Source organism: Saccopteryx leptura, chromosome 3 (assembly GCF_036850995.1).
Source record: "Saccopteryx leptura isolate mSacLep1 chromosome 3, mSacLep1_pri_phased_curated, whole genome shotgun sequence".
NCBI lineage: Eukaryota > Metazoa > Chordata > Mammalia > Chiroptera > Emballonuridae > Saccopteryx > Saccopteryx leptura.
This window is the reverse complement of record NC_089505.1, coordinates 244082115-244097679: the sequence shown is the minus strand read 5'-3', so window position 1 is coordinate 244097679 and position 15565 is coordinate 244082115. Positions and strand designations below refer to the sequence as shown.

The window sequence follows — 15565 nt, the reverse complement described above, 5'->3', positions numbered from 1 at the left end:
ATCTTTATTGTTTTACCTTTCCCATTTAGATCTGCAATCCACCTGGAAATGATTCTTGGGTGTGGTGGGAGGTGGAGTCAAGTTTCTTTTTGGTGGTAGGTAAATTCAGTTGACTCAATACCACCTACTAAAAAGACTATCATTTTTCTATTGCTCTGCAGTGCTACCTTTGTGTGTTATTCAGTATTCATATCTGTGTGGCACTGTTTCTGGAGTCTCTATTCTTCTCCATTGGTTTATTTATCTATCTTTTCACCCAGACCACACTGTCTCAGTTACTATAGTTTTATAATAAATGTTTACACCTGATTGTGTATGTCCTCCCACTTTGTCTTTCTTTTCCTGCAAGTGTTGACGAGACTACGTAGCAAGAGGAATTCTTATATACTATCAGTGAGAATGTATATTAGTATATATTAGTACACACACTTTGAAAAAACAGTTTGGCAGTCCATGCTCGAGAGTCATATATTCTATGATCCAGCAATCCCATTCCTATATATATACTCAACAGAAATGTGTGTATATGTTCATCAAGAAGCAGGTCCAAGAATATTTTGGCAACATTATTTATGAGGACAAAAACCTAGAAATAACTCAAATATCTATCAAAGTAGAATGGATGCATGCATTGTGGTATAGTTACCTATACAGCCATACAGATGAATGGATCTAGTGTGTGGCTGTGTCCTTTTACAACTACAGCTCTGGTTGGGAGGCTCCCCCAGAACTCCAGTAACACATTTCTTCCTCTTGCTCTTTGGGCTTGGGGAGGGGGAGGTGAGATAGCTTTTCACTATTGTGAGTCTGTGAGTATAGTAATCCTGCCCACACCTCTGTATATAAAGTCTTTCATTAATCCCTTCATTAAACCATATATGGTGAATTCTTTTTCATGAAAGACTGACATATATACACACAGTGGTTCTCCACCTTTTGGCTAAGATCAAGTGACATACAGACACACATGAATGTATGTTATATGGATGCATAAATATGCTCAGATCATATATACAACTGTTAAAATTTTTATACAATTAAATCATTCTAATACAATTTCTTTTCTTTTTTTTTCAGATTATCAGGTAGAATTCATAGGGACTTTAAAAACCAACCTGTGCAATCCCAATTTTGGATAAGTAAACTGTTTCATCATGTAACATATTGGCCACTGTGGTCCAGAGAGGTTACACTCCTTGCTCCAGGTCACATAGCTGTATTGGTGGTTAAATGAAGACAGAATCCAAGTGCCTGATACTGAGCATGAGGAAATGACATTACTCTTACACACTGATTTTCAAACTTGGCTGCACTTTGGAATCACTAGAGAGATTTCAAGAATACTGATGCCTGGATCTCACCTCCAGAGAAGTTGATTTAATTGGTCTAGAGTGCAACTGGGTATTGGAAGCTTTTTAAAATATATTTTTTATTATAAAATAAAACACCGTTGCAGAATATCACACAAATAGAACATATGGCTTATTGAATTTTTTAAGGTTAGCACCATCCAGGAAAGAGAATAGAACTCTGCCAGCCAGTCCCGAAACCCTTCCATGTACCTATAGCCCATCCTCCATAGGTAACCACAGTCCTGACTTTTATAGGGACCACTTTCTTACATTTTAAAAAATGCTTTTATCACCCAAATGTTTATTCCTAGACACTATAGTTTACTCTTTCCCACTTAAAAGTATCTTTTAATCTGTAGGTTCCTCCTCTATCCCTTCTCTTCCTTACAGGACTTTTGACCTGTAAAATCTCCTACAACTTGGCTTTTGTTATTTGAATATTCTCGATGGTGGTGAGTGTATTCTTCTGTCCTCTGATAGATTAGATATAGCTTTGATCTCTCTGGAAAAAGTATAAGTATTATATGGCGAGACTACAGGAGACACACGTTGTCTGGTTGTCATTTTTTGTTATCTTAACAGATGCAGACCTATATCTATCATTCACTAGGGGGGTTGCCAAATGTTAATATTCTGATACTATCATTTCTGTTTCATTTTTTAGTTGTAATACTTTTATAAAAACACACTTTCCCTCATTCACTGGTGTGTTATATGGTAGTAAAGTTCATATAGAAAAGAAGGATAATATTATATTTATTCCTTTTACCTACCAGTTTCAAGATAATAAACTGGTTCCCTATCATTCTATGAAGGTGACCAATTCCTATTTTAAATGTATCATTTTGAACTTTTAAATTTAGATATATTTTATGAGTTTCACATCATTTTAATTATTATCATTACTGAAGTTCAAAAAGTCCTATGGCCAGTGGTGGCCTCCTCATGTTGGTTCCTGAGTCCTTTTGACATAATCTTAGCAGTCTTTAGTAGCTGCCTTGCAATCTAGTATTACAAGATGCTCCAGGTTTATCCTGTACATTTTTTTGCTCCACACTTGGGATCAACCATTTCTTCAGGAGTCCTGATTTCTTTTAGTTAGAAATGATATTTCAGCCCTGGCTGGTTGGCTCAGTGTTAGAGCATTGGCTCGGCGTGTGGATGTCCCAGGTTCGATTCCCGGTCAGGGCACACAGAAGCACCCATCCGTTTCTCTACCCCCCCCCTTGCTTCTCTCACTCTCTCTCTCTTCCCCTCTTGCAACCTTGGCTCGATTGGAGTAAGTTCGCCCTGGGTACTGAGGATGGCTCCCTGGCCTCTGCCTCAATCACTAAGAGCTTGGTTGTTGAGTGACAGAGCAACACCCAGATGGGCAGAGCATCGCCCCCTAGCGGGCTTGCCAGGTGGATCCCAATTGGGGAGAATGCAGGAATCTGTCTCTCTGCCTCCCCTCCTCTCATTCAATAAAAAATAAAAAAAGAAATGATATTTCAAGACCACAAAAGTATGGGTGCTAAGGGATGCTCATTGCTAAATAGTTGCTCATTGTCTTCAGGATATTCCTGTGGACAGATAATACATAAGTTCATATTAATATTTATAATTCCAATGAAAGACTATGGAACTTAACCTCTTCCCTATTTTTTTTTTTTTTTTGTATTTTTCTGAAGCTGGAAACGGGGAGAGACAGTCAGACAGACTCCCGCACGCCCACCAGGGGCAACGCTCTGCCCACCAGGGGGCAATGCTCTGCCCCTCCGGGGGCTTTGCTCTGCCGCGACCAGAGCCACTCTAGCACCTAGGGCAGAGGCCAAGGAGCCATCCCCAGCACCCGGGACATCTTTGCTCCAATGGAGCCTTGGCTGCAGAAGGGGAAGAGAGAGACAGAGAGGAAGGAGGGGGGCGGGGTGGAGAAGCAAATGGGCGCTTCTCCTATGTGCCCCGGCCGGGAATCAAACCCGGGTCCCCCGCACGCCAGGCCGACGCTCTACTGCTGAGCCAACCGGCCAGGGCCCCTCTTCCCTATTTTGACTGCCTTCTAAATTTGATTGCAGTGATGGATGCACAACTCTGTAAATGTTCCATAAAGGCATTAAATTGTACACTTTGAATGGGTGAACTATCTGGCCTGTGAATTATATCTAAATAAAGGCATTTTTAAAAAGTAAAAATAAAGAAGATAGTTGTACCACATTTACATTGTCAGAGTACATATCCATTACATATAATATTCTATTCCTTAGTCTCATTTACTCAGTTTTATATGTTGAATATCCAACACCCATCTCTATATCAATGTCTCTCTATTATTTGGTGGCCTGAAGCTTTTTCTCTGATACATTTTCCAGGAAGGGCTTGTGAGAATAATATTCTGTGGCTTTGTTCCCCATCATCTTCTGAAAGTGACCAATTTCTGCTGGTAAAAGTTTGTTCATGTACTTTATATCGGAAAGTTAATTTTGAGAGGTATAAAAGCTTTGTTTCGTACTTTCTTTCGTTGGGTGTCTTATTCATTTTTTATTTTTTTCTGGCATAAAGCATTGTTGTCAAAATTTTGATGACAATCTAATTTTTCCCTTAAAATTCACATGCTCTTTCTTTTAGATCAGGGGTCCCCAAACTTTTACACAGGGGGCCAGTTCACTGTCCCTCAGACTGTTGGAGGGCCGGACTATAAAAAAAAAACTATGAACAAATTTCTATGCACACTGCACATATCTTATTTTAAAGTAAAAAAACAAAACGGGAACAAATACAATATTTAAAATAAAGAACAAGTACATTTAAATCAACAAACTGACCAGTATTTCAATGGGAACTATGGGCCTGCTTTTGGCTAATGAGATGGTCAATGTGCACCTCTCACTGACCACCAAAGAAGTGCCCCTTCCGGAAGTGTGGTGGGGGCCGGATAAATGGCCTCAGGGGGCTGCATGCGGCCCACGGACCGTAGTTTGGAGACCCCTATTCTAGATATACAGAGAAATTTTCTCTTTCTTTAAAGTACAATGGTTTTAATAGAGTATGTGTGATATTGGTTATTCTAAGACAATAAGCTCTGTTATATGATATGCTCTTTCAATGCAGTTTCAAATCTTTTTTCATTTTTAGGAAAAATTTTTGATGTTTTTTATTTTGTTTCATTTTTTAATTTATGGAATTTAGCATTTATTCCATGCCCCTAATTGAGTTTTCTCCTTTAGGAATTCCTATTACCTGTGTGTTTGATCTCCTTTATCTTTTCCTCTTTTCTTTTTGATTTAAAAAACTTTCCTCTTTTTCACTTTCTATTTCTCTCCAGATATTATCTGTTGCTTTTACTTGCTCTTGTACTCTTTCTAGTTTAGCCTTTATTTATGAAATTATTTCTTCCTTTTGATTCTTGTTCTTTATTGAGTTAATGTTGCCTCATTTCTGAGTTTTTCCAATTCTATTTTATGTTATTTTCCCTGTGTATCACTTTTAAAAGGATATTCATTTTGAAATAGTAAGTTACAATTATCTGCTTTATGGACACATCTTTTTGGCATGCTTGCATGTCTTTTGTGATATTGTTCTTCTTATTCTATTATTTCTTATAATGTCCTGGCCAGGTAGCTCAGTTGGTTAGTACATCATCCTGACATGCCAAGGTTGAAGGTTCAATAGGCACATATTAGGTCAGGGCACATATAAGAATCAACCAATGAATGCATAAATAAGTGGAACAACAAATTGATATTTCTCTCTCCTTACTCTCTCTCTAAAATTAATAAACAAATTCAAATTCTTTTTGTGTGACAGAGACTGAGAGAGAGAGACAGAGGGAGGGACAGACAGACAGGAAGGGAGAGAGATGAGAAGCATCAATTCTTTGTTGCGGCACCTTAGTTGTTCATTGATTGCTTTCTCATATGTGCCTTGGCCAGTGGGGCTATAGCAGAGAGAGTGACCTTTTGCTCAAGCCTACGACCTTTGAGCGCAAGTCAGCGACCATGGGGTCATATCTATGATCCCACGTTCAAGCCAGCGACCCCGCGATCAACCTGGCAAGCCCGCCCTCAAGCTGGCAACACATGAAACCTTGGGATTTCGAACCTGGGTCCTCCGCATCCCAGTCCGATGCTCTATCCACTGTGCCACCGCCTGGTCAGGCAATAAAACATTTTTAAAAAATGTTTATTGATTTTAGAAATAAAGAGAGAAAGGGAGAGACAGGAACATCAATCTGTTCCTGTATGTGCCCTGACCAAGGATCAAACAAGTAACACCTATCTGCCCTGTGGGATGATGTTCTAACCAACCAAGCTATCCAGCTAGGGCCAATAAGCAAACTTTTTATATATATAAATATTTTTTCTCATAATAATTTTGTTTGGGATTTGACTTGATAATATTCAGTTCCTTAGTTTTATATGAAATTAATTTTTTAGGACTTAGAATTAAGATGGAGTTCAGGAAAGCTTTTCTAATTTCTTAGAGCTCCCTCTTCTGTTGTTTTTGTGTAGTGCTCAAAAATACGGTGTTTGCTTTCTGAGGTTTCTGGCACTGTTCTTTCCCATTTAGGTCGAGCCCTTCTATTCCGATGCAATATTTCATATATAGTTATACTAAAAAAATTATTCATGTTTTTCTGAAATTCATATTTAACTGGGGTCCTGTATGTTTATTTGTTAAATCTGGCAAACCTTGTGACCATTTTCCACATGCATTGGTTTTGTTATCTAATTGTTCTGCTCTTGTTATGCAGAGATTTGTAGAGATTAAAAACCTATGCTGATGCTGCTGTTGCCACCATTGTAGAATCCATCATGTAATTTTCAAATGTAGTCTTCTTGCTTTTCTTCTTTCCTCCTTACTATAGTCCTCCCTTCTCTCAGACATATATCACTCCCTATCACCTAAGATGACCAAGTTCTAAACCTAACATGTCTTTCCCTCTAGTTTTTATTATGTTTATATTATATAATCATATACACATATACATAATATGTACATGGTTTTAACAATTTTTTAAAAACAAAAGCAAGATCATACATACATTTTCTTTCATCTTGCTTTTCTCAGTCATTAACAACCAGAGAAAATTTCTCCAAATCACCTTATAGAACTCTATTTCTTTCTTTTTTATAATAGCAGTCAGAGATGTGCATGGACTGTGATTAACTCAACAATGGTCTTAGTGTTGGGCCTTCATTTTGTTTATGGATTTTTGCTGCTACAATAGCATCTGTGATAGACACCATCACATTGGTCCTCAAATGTGAATACCTTTGTTTCCATGGGATAGACTCTTGGGAGTATGTATATTTATTGGGCAAGAAGTGGTTCTGATTATTGCAGGAATAAATATTGAGTCATATAATATCTATTGTGTCCTCTTCTAGCATGCTTTCCCATAGAAATGAGGATGGAAAGCTAAAACAAAATCCCAGACTCTGGTTAGTTCATCCAAGTAAATACACTTGTGCTGGATCAGATGGTATAAGTAAGCCATGTGAGAAGTGGTCATACATGACGCTTTGATTTCTTTAGGGAAAGCTGTGTCGGAGTTCCTTCCTACTGTTTATTCCCATCCTCAGACATATCTATAAAAGATAGTGGTAGCAGTGGAGTTTCCTTTGGGGTTGTCCATAGTGAATGAGGTTGGGTGTTTCTCCTGGCTGCATTAATCGCCCAAAATTTCTTGGAAATTCTTATTTAATTTTTTTTTTTTTTTTTTTTTTTTACAGAGACAGAGAGAGAGTCAGAGACAGGGACAGATAGGGACAGACAGACGGGAACAAAGAGAGATGACAAGCATCAATCATCAGTTTTTTGTTGCGACACCTTAGTTGTTCATTGATTGCTTTCTCATATGTGCCTTGACTGTAGGCCTTCAGCAGACTGAGTAACCCCTTGCTCAAGCCAGCGACCTTGGGTCCAAGCTGGTGAGCTGTGCTCAAACCAGATGAGCCTGCGCTCAAGCTGGCGACCTCGGGATCTTGAACCTGGGTCCTCCGCATCCCAGTCCGACACTCCATCCACTGCACCACCGCGTGGTCAGGAAATTCTTAAGACAATATTCTATAAAAAATGCAAACATGCTAGAGTAGATTATGTTGGCTAAAACAAATAATACCAACTATGATCCCATATTACCTCAGTGGAATGGGAAGGTGGGATTATCTGGCCTGGTTGCAGTGGAAAGCTGTGACATCATAGAATAGATTGCTGGCATGGTTTATGGTACACAGTGGTGAACAATTACTCCAACTCTCATATGTGGTGGTTACCTGGAGTATGTTAAAGACAGTGCCGTAATAATCAAAGTGGCTGCTGTGATAGACCATGTGAAGGGCATAGGAATATAAAGGCTGTGGATTGGGCTGGCTATTTCTAACTGTGCTTAAAGAAAACCAAAGTTTTGAGGTTTTAAATTCTTGCCTCAAGGCATGGTTAGAGACAGGGAATTCCTATGACTACCCTACAATAATCTGTTCATACAGTCCCATATGGCTGAGTGTATTGTTGGATTAACACAGGTTGAACTCATAGTCTTGTCTAATCTTTTAAGTAAAAGTTAAGGCATCAATTGGGAAAGAGTAGTACCATGAGAATGGAATAGGTAAATGGGAGGATCTGACTAAATACTTCAAACCCACTGAATTTCTCTTGGTAGCAGAAGCCCTCTCCCTGCCTTTGTCTGGTGTGCCTATTCCTGCCCTAGTTGAAGCCTTTTCTATGACTTCACCTGTGTTAGTTTCTTTATAAGTGAATGCCAATTCTATTTATACCCTGTCACGGTCTAGCCACGACGAGTTTATTACGGGGTCTCGAACGGGAGAAGGTATAAAATTAAATAAATGATAGACAGAGACTTAAAGATATATACATACAGATGGGTTCGGGAGGACCGCACAGCGAACAGTCTCTACTGCTCCTGTGCCGATGCAATGGTGGCTCCCAGAAGCACATCCGTTCTTATTCAGGGAAAAAAACGTGGTCCATTAGCAATTCAGTTGTTTCCAAGACAACTCAAAGACAACCCCCACCATATCATTCAAATCTAACTTTAAACCAATAAGAAACTAGCTTCCAGCCTCTTCCAGAGAACATGGATGGGACAAGTGAGAATCAGGCATAGCCCTTTGCCAACCAGGCAGGTGTGGTTGGGGGCTGGGCCCAGCACCTCTGTCCCCAAGATATCCAGATTATTAGAATACCCTGTTTATATTTCAGTCCCCCAAAATACTCCTTCTATCTCCTCTCATTACATCCACATATATAAGTGGAGTCATATAGTCCCATGTCCCAGGAGACCAACAACCAAGTCAAATCCTAGTAAAAGAATTGCAAGATTTTGCTAATTTATTTCAATAAGATATGGATAATATATGCGAACAAAGAGTTCAAAAGATTTGGGAACAATTTACATTGTTCTAAATTTATTTAATTTTAGAGATTCTAACTCCTTGATTGGTCGATTGAGACCTGGTGTAGTTTATGCTACATGAAGTTGACATACCAGAAACACTTTGGTATGACAAAGAAATTAAAAGATTTTGTTATTTTGGAATTTTGTAGGGATTTATCACTCACTCACCCCTTTCTTAATCAAATCACTCAAGAAAGCTAAAAGAACATTCCTTTCATTATGGTACAGAAAAATACACTGATGCCTGACCAGGAAGTGGTGCAGTGGATAGAGCATCAGCCTGGAATGCAGAGTACCCAGGTTCAAAACCCCAAGGTCACTGGCTTGAGTGGGATCATAGACATGACCTCATGGTTGCTGGCTTGAGCTCAAAGGTTGCTGGCTTGAAGCCCAAGCTCGCTGGCTTGAGCCCAAGGTCCCTGGCTTGAGCAAGGGGTCAGTTGCTTGGATGGAACCCCTCTCCGCCTCTATCATTGATTGTGAAAACAATCAGTGAACAACTAAGGTGCTGCAGCAAAGAATTGATGCTTCTCATCTCTCTCCCTTCCTGTCTGTCTGTCCCTCTCTCTGTCTCTCTCACTAAAAAAAAAAAAAAAAGGAAGAAAAAGAAAAATACACTGGTGAGGAGAGCCCTCTCTCTATTTTCTTTGAGAGAGAGAACGAGAGAGACAGACAGACACAGACGGTGGGGGGGTGGGGACAGGAAGGGAGAGAGATGAGAAGCATCAACTCGTAGTTGTGTGACTTTAGTTTCTCATTGATTGCTTCTCATATGTGTCTTGACCCAGGGCTCCAGTTGAGCCAGTAACACTTTTCTTAAGCCAGCAACCTTGGGTTCAAGCCAGTAACCTTGGGCTTCAAGCCAGCAACCATGGGATCATGTTGATGATCTCATGCTCAAGCCTTGGGAAAGGCCCCTGTGATAGATTAGATACATACAGTAATTCTTTTTCTTTTTTTTTTTTTGTATTTTTCTGAAGCTAGAAATGGGAGAGACAGTCAGACAGACTCCCGCATGCGCCCGACCGGGATCCACCCGGCATGCCCACCAGGGGGCGATGCTCTGCCCCTCCGGGGCGTCGCTCTGCCGCGACCAGAGCCACTCTAGCGCCTGGGGCAGAGGCCAAGGAGCCATCCCCAGCGCCCGGGCCATCTTTGCTCCAATGGAGCCTCGGCTGCGGGAGGGGAAGAGAGAGACAGAGAGGAAGGAGAGGGGGAAGGGTGGAGAAGCAGATGGGCGCTTCTCCTGTGTGCCCTGGCCGGGAATCGAACCCGGGACCTCTGCACTCCAGGCCGACACTCTACCACTGAGCCAACTGGCCAGGGCCAGTAATTCTTTTTCCTAGTCTTCCCCGGGACTCATGATTATTTACCATGATAACTGAGCCTGGAGAAAGAGAAATACCTAGACCTCTCAAGAAAGATCAGTTATTGGGTCTTAGCCATAGTTAATTCTGAAGGGACCTGAATTCCACTGTGATCCATCAGTCAGAGTCAGGCTTATGAGAGCTAGGTGGCTACCATTCTTCTCACTAGTGGCCCAGTGGGTCTTCAAATCCATCCTATGTTTATTTTTCTTCTTATTATTCTTTTTCTTGTAGTTTATAGTTGGAGTAGACATATTTAGCTACTGGTAGGAAAGTATACAGTGCTCTCTGACCCATGAAATTATGTCTATTATGGTGGAAAGGACCAAATGGAAGTTACTGGAGATTTCCCTTCCCTACAAAAATTATAAACTAAAGACAATTCATTGGGGAAATTTTGGTGACTAGATACTATCAAATACAAAATATATAAGTGGTGATTCTTATCACCTCTCCATTTTACTCACCTGGTTGAAGTATGTCTTGGATAATTTTATTGGATTACTATAAGCTTATTCAGATAAAAAAATCAGCAAATTCCCTGGCACCTGATAGGCTGCTCCTGATCTTGAAATTTCTTTTTTTCTGTCTTCCAATAAAATAGAGGCAATTGCTTGTTATTTTCTTAGCTCAGAGCTACTTCAGTTCAGCCTTGGGCCATAATTTGGTCTTTATGGTCACGACTATCTCAAAATCCTACTGGATATTGCTTCAATCCAATACATTAATGACATTCATTTTTATAAGACTAGCGAACAGTAAGTGGCATGTCTCCTCAATTCCCTGATAAGATTTATGCATTCTAGAGAGTGGCTGGGAAATCTTACAAAAATTCTAATGTGTTACCTCAAGGAAGTGTGTCTGGGAATTCAGTGGCCTGGGAATGTTGAGATGTCACCTTCAAAATAAAAAGTAACTAGCAAGCCTGACCAGGCGGGGATGCAGTAGATAGAGTGTTGGGCTGGGTTGCATAGGACCCACGTTCGAAACCCTGAGTTCACCAGCTTGAGTGCAGGCTCATCTGGTTTGAGCAAGGCTCACCAGCTTGAGCAAGGGGTCAGTTGGTCTGCTGTAGCCCCTGGTCAAGGTACATATAAGAAAGCAATCAATGAACTGAACAACTAAGGTGCCGCAACAAAGAATTGATGCTTCTCATCTCTCTCCCTTCCTGTCTGTCTGTCCCTATCTGTCACTCTCTCTGTCTCTCTCTCTGTCACACACAAAAAAAGTAACTTGCAAAATAAAAAAAGCAAACACCTTGCATTCTAATTTTTAAGAAAAATGTAAAATATACAGCAAATCATTCGAATTTTTAAGGCAACATATGCCACGTTTATTGAGTCATCTGTGTGCCAGCCCACTGACTAAGTAACCTGAGAGGGTTACTTGATTTGAGTCAAGTCCAGAATAAGAAAACTTTAGTTTATCTAAGCTGTTCTGGTATCTAGGCCTTATGATTCAAAGAATCAAATGGTGCTGAAGTATTTTTGGCAGATTGAAATGCTGTATAAAGCTTGTGAAAAGTCTAGATAAAGGAATCACAGTGTAGCCTCTTAGGATTTTGGAGCAAAACAATATCCAACTGTGAAAATCACTAGTATTTTCCCTTTGAAACTGTAGCTTGCTTAAAGCTAATAGAAATTAAATACCTGACCATATACACCAAATGACCATGACCTGGATTATCATCACAAGCTGAAGTGTTATCTGATCCAACATGTCCTGATGTAGGATATTCCTGACAACCCTTCATCATCAGGCAGAAGTAGGATGTACAAAATTGGGCTCTAACAGCTCTGGGAAGCCCAATTCAGTTGAATGAACAGGGGTTACTATTCCCAATGAACCTATTTTTTCAACATTAAAAAAAGATTTTATTTATTGATTTCAGAGAGAATAGATAGATAGATAGATAGATGAGAGAGAGAGAGAGAAGTGGGGGAGCTGGAAGTATCAACTCATAGTTGCTTCTCATATGTGCCTTGACCAGGCAAGCCCAGTGCCTGGAACTGGCAACCTCAGCATTCCAGGTTGAGGCTCCATCCACTGTGCCACCATAGATCTGGCTATTTTTTCAACATTTTATAAAAATTTTCAAACCTACAAAAATTGAAAGACTTGTGCAGTGACATCCATATACTCACCACCTAGATTCTACAATTAACATTTTTGCTTTATTGCACATTATTTGTCCATTCCTTTATATATCCATCAGTTTATTTAAAAAAAATGTATTTCAAAGTAATTTACCTACTTCCATTTCACTATACCTTAATTTACACCTTTGACCTCTTGGGGAGTCGCTTGTTACCAGTTGAATGAAGAGGAAAATACTGAGCTTAGTTTATAGCTAGCACCAGACAATATACTTTCAGTAGTTAGGTATGAACACAGCAGCATTACAGTCCACTCAGGGTGGCCCTTAAGGACCAGTAAACAGAGCTTATATTGGCAATTCTGTTTTCTCTTTGCCTGGAAAGAGAAGTATGAATGCACATCACTTTTAAGCAGTGATTAATTATCTGACAAGACACAGACCAGAGATTTGAGAAGAGGAGTATTGGAAAGTCAGGAACAAGGAGGTCTAGGAAAGAAGTATGGTCTCAGAATGTGAGGACATTTGTGTGCTGTGTGAATGCTTACTATAAGATGAGCCTCTTAATAATTGATCTGACAAGATAATCGACTCTGTATTTCAGTCTGCCTCTATACCAGGACTGAGCAACGAATTCATAAACTAAGTGGCTATGGCAACAGAGATGGAGGCTATGCATGAGTTCAGTGCTATGAGCCCTCATCATCAAGGCCAACCTGGCTTTCACCACTGCTGAGTGCCCAGTATTCCAGCAACAAAAGCCAATGGTCAGATAACAAGTGATGGTGAGGATGTAGAGAAATCCTGGACACTGTTGGTGGGGATGTAAATTGCTAAAGGTACTATGAAAAATAGTATGGAGTTTTCTCCAAATATTAAAAATAGAATTGCCATATGATCCAATAATCCAACTTCTGGATATATAACTATGAAATCACTGTCATGAAGAGGTAATTCTTCAGTGAACCCCCATGTTCATTACAGCATGGAAATTACCTGTGTCCACTGATGGATTGGTGGATGAAGAAAATGTATATTTATTTTTGTGTATTTGTGTGTGTGTATGTTTAAGTATGTGAGGTGATAGATAACTGAACGTATTGTGGTAATCATTTTATGATATATTTATGTGCATCAAATCATCATGTCATATATGTTAAACTTTTTTTTTTTTTTTGTATTTTTCTGAAGCTAGAAACGGGGAGAGACAGTCAGACAGACTCCTGCATGCGCCCGACCGGGATCCACCCGGCACGCCCACCAGGGGGCGACGCTCTGCCCACCAGGGGGCGACGCTCTGCCCATCCGGGGAGTTGCTCTGTTGGGACCAGAGCCACTCTAGAACCTGGGGCAGAGGCCAAGGAGCCATCCCCAGCGCCCGGGCCATCTTTGCTCCAATGGAGCCTCGGCTGCGGGAGGGGAAGAGAGAGACAGAGAGAAAGGAGAGGGGGAGGGGTGGAGAAGCAGATGGGCGCTTCTCCTGTGTGCCCTGGCCGGGAATCGAACCCAGGACTTCTGCACGCCAGGCCGACGCTCTACCACTGAGCCAACCGGCCAGGGCCTATATGTTAAACTTAACATAATATATGTCAATTATATCTCAGTAAAGCTGGGGAAAACAACTATGGTGAGTATCTAATATGGTAACATAACCTGAAGAGACCAGCCAGCCACCTGGTGGCAAATTGATTTTATTACATCCCTGCCAGTGTAGTGCCCATACTAGACTAGACATTTATTTGTTTATTTTTATGAGAGTGGTGGGGAGAGACAGAAAGGGAGAGAAATGAAAGACATCAACTTGTAGTTGCGTCACTTTTAGCTGTTCATTGATTACTTCTCATTTGTGCCTTGATCCAGGGGCTCCAGCCGAGCCAGTGACTCCTTGCTCAAGCCCACGAGCTTGGGCTTCAAGCCTTGGGCTCAAGCCAGTGATCATGGGATCATTTCGATTGCTCAAGCCAGCAACCTCACATTTAAGCTGGGAGCCTGCGCTTAAGCCATATGAGCCCATGCTCAAGCTGGTGACCTTGGGGTTTAGAACTGGGATTTAAGCATCCCAGGTCAATGCTCTATCTACTGTGTGACCACTGGCCAGGCAGACATTTATTCTTTAAAAAAATTTTTTCCAGTGATTTAAGAGAGAAAGAGACAGAAGCATTAACTTGTTTCATTTAGTTGTTCCATTTAGTTGTGTATGCATTGATTGCTTCTTGTGTGTGCCCTGACCAGGGGTCAAACCCTAACTTCTGGCATGCCAGATGATGCTTTATCCACCTGGCCAGCACTGCCATTTATTTTAAATATGGATTTGTCTTTCTTACTCATAATGTTTCTGCTACAGTATGATGTTTAAAATTACTTGATACCGCCCTGGCCGGTTGGCTCAGCGGTAGAGCGTCGGCCTAGCGTGCGGAGGACCCGGGTTCGATTCCCGGCCAGGGCACATAGGAGAAGCGCCCATTTGCTTCTCCACCCCTCCGCCGCGCTTTCCTCTCTGTCTCTCTCTTCCCCTCCCGCAGCCAAGGCTCCATTGGAGCAAAGATGGCCCGGGCGCTGGGCATGGCTCTGTGGCCTCTGCCTCAGGCGCTAGAGTGGCTCTGGTTGCAATATGGCGACGCCCAGGATGGGCAGAGCATCGCCCCCTGGTGGGCAGAGCACCGCCCCTGGTGGGCGTGTCGGGTGGATCCCGGTCGGGCGCATGCGGGAGTCTGTCTGACTGTCTCTCCCTGTTTCCAGCTTCAGAAAAATGAAAAAAAAAAAAAATTACTTGATACCTTATTCCTGGTCATGGAATTCTGCACTATATTGTTTCTGGCAATGTAGTCCTCCAGCCCACTGGGAACTACCAGTGTCATGTGGAAAAACTTCTCAAGACACAAACTTTTGTCAAGAGAAGAGGAAAAGGCAGTCAAGAGAGACTAACTGCCTGAGTCTCCTTCTCCCAGAGCTTTTATTGATCAGAAGCAAAACAAAGGTAACAGGATTTGTAGGGGAGGGAGATTAGGTGATAAGGGGAAAGAATGACTAATGTTAAGGTGACCAACTTTTGACAATGAAAAGGAGGACAAAAATATTAAACTGATAAGAAAAGATACTACACTTGATCTTAGCCAAAAGGCCGAGAAGCGATAGGAGGACAAAAATAAATTGAAGAAAACAATATCGTAAATAAAAGAAACATTTTATTCATTGCAACAATACACTATAATATGATAAATGCATAATAAAAACATTTATAATATTTTATATTGTAATTATGCTTACATGCCTATTAATTTTTAATAATAATTATAAGAAAAAAGTAATCATTTAGATACAAATACATCACATCACATGCAATGGATTGACTGCA

The 15565-nt window shown here is 40.8% G+C and overlaps 1 pseudogene; it reads right to left on the bottom strand.

Annotated features, from left to right (window-relative positions):
* Positions 1 to 15243: 15243 nt before the first annotated feature.
* Positions 15244 to 15343, bottom strand: LOC136401774 (U2 spliceosomal RNA; annotated as a pseudogene).
* Positions 15344 to 15565: the final 222 nt, after the last annotated feature.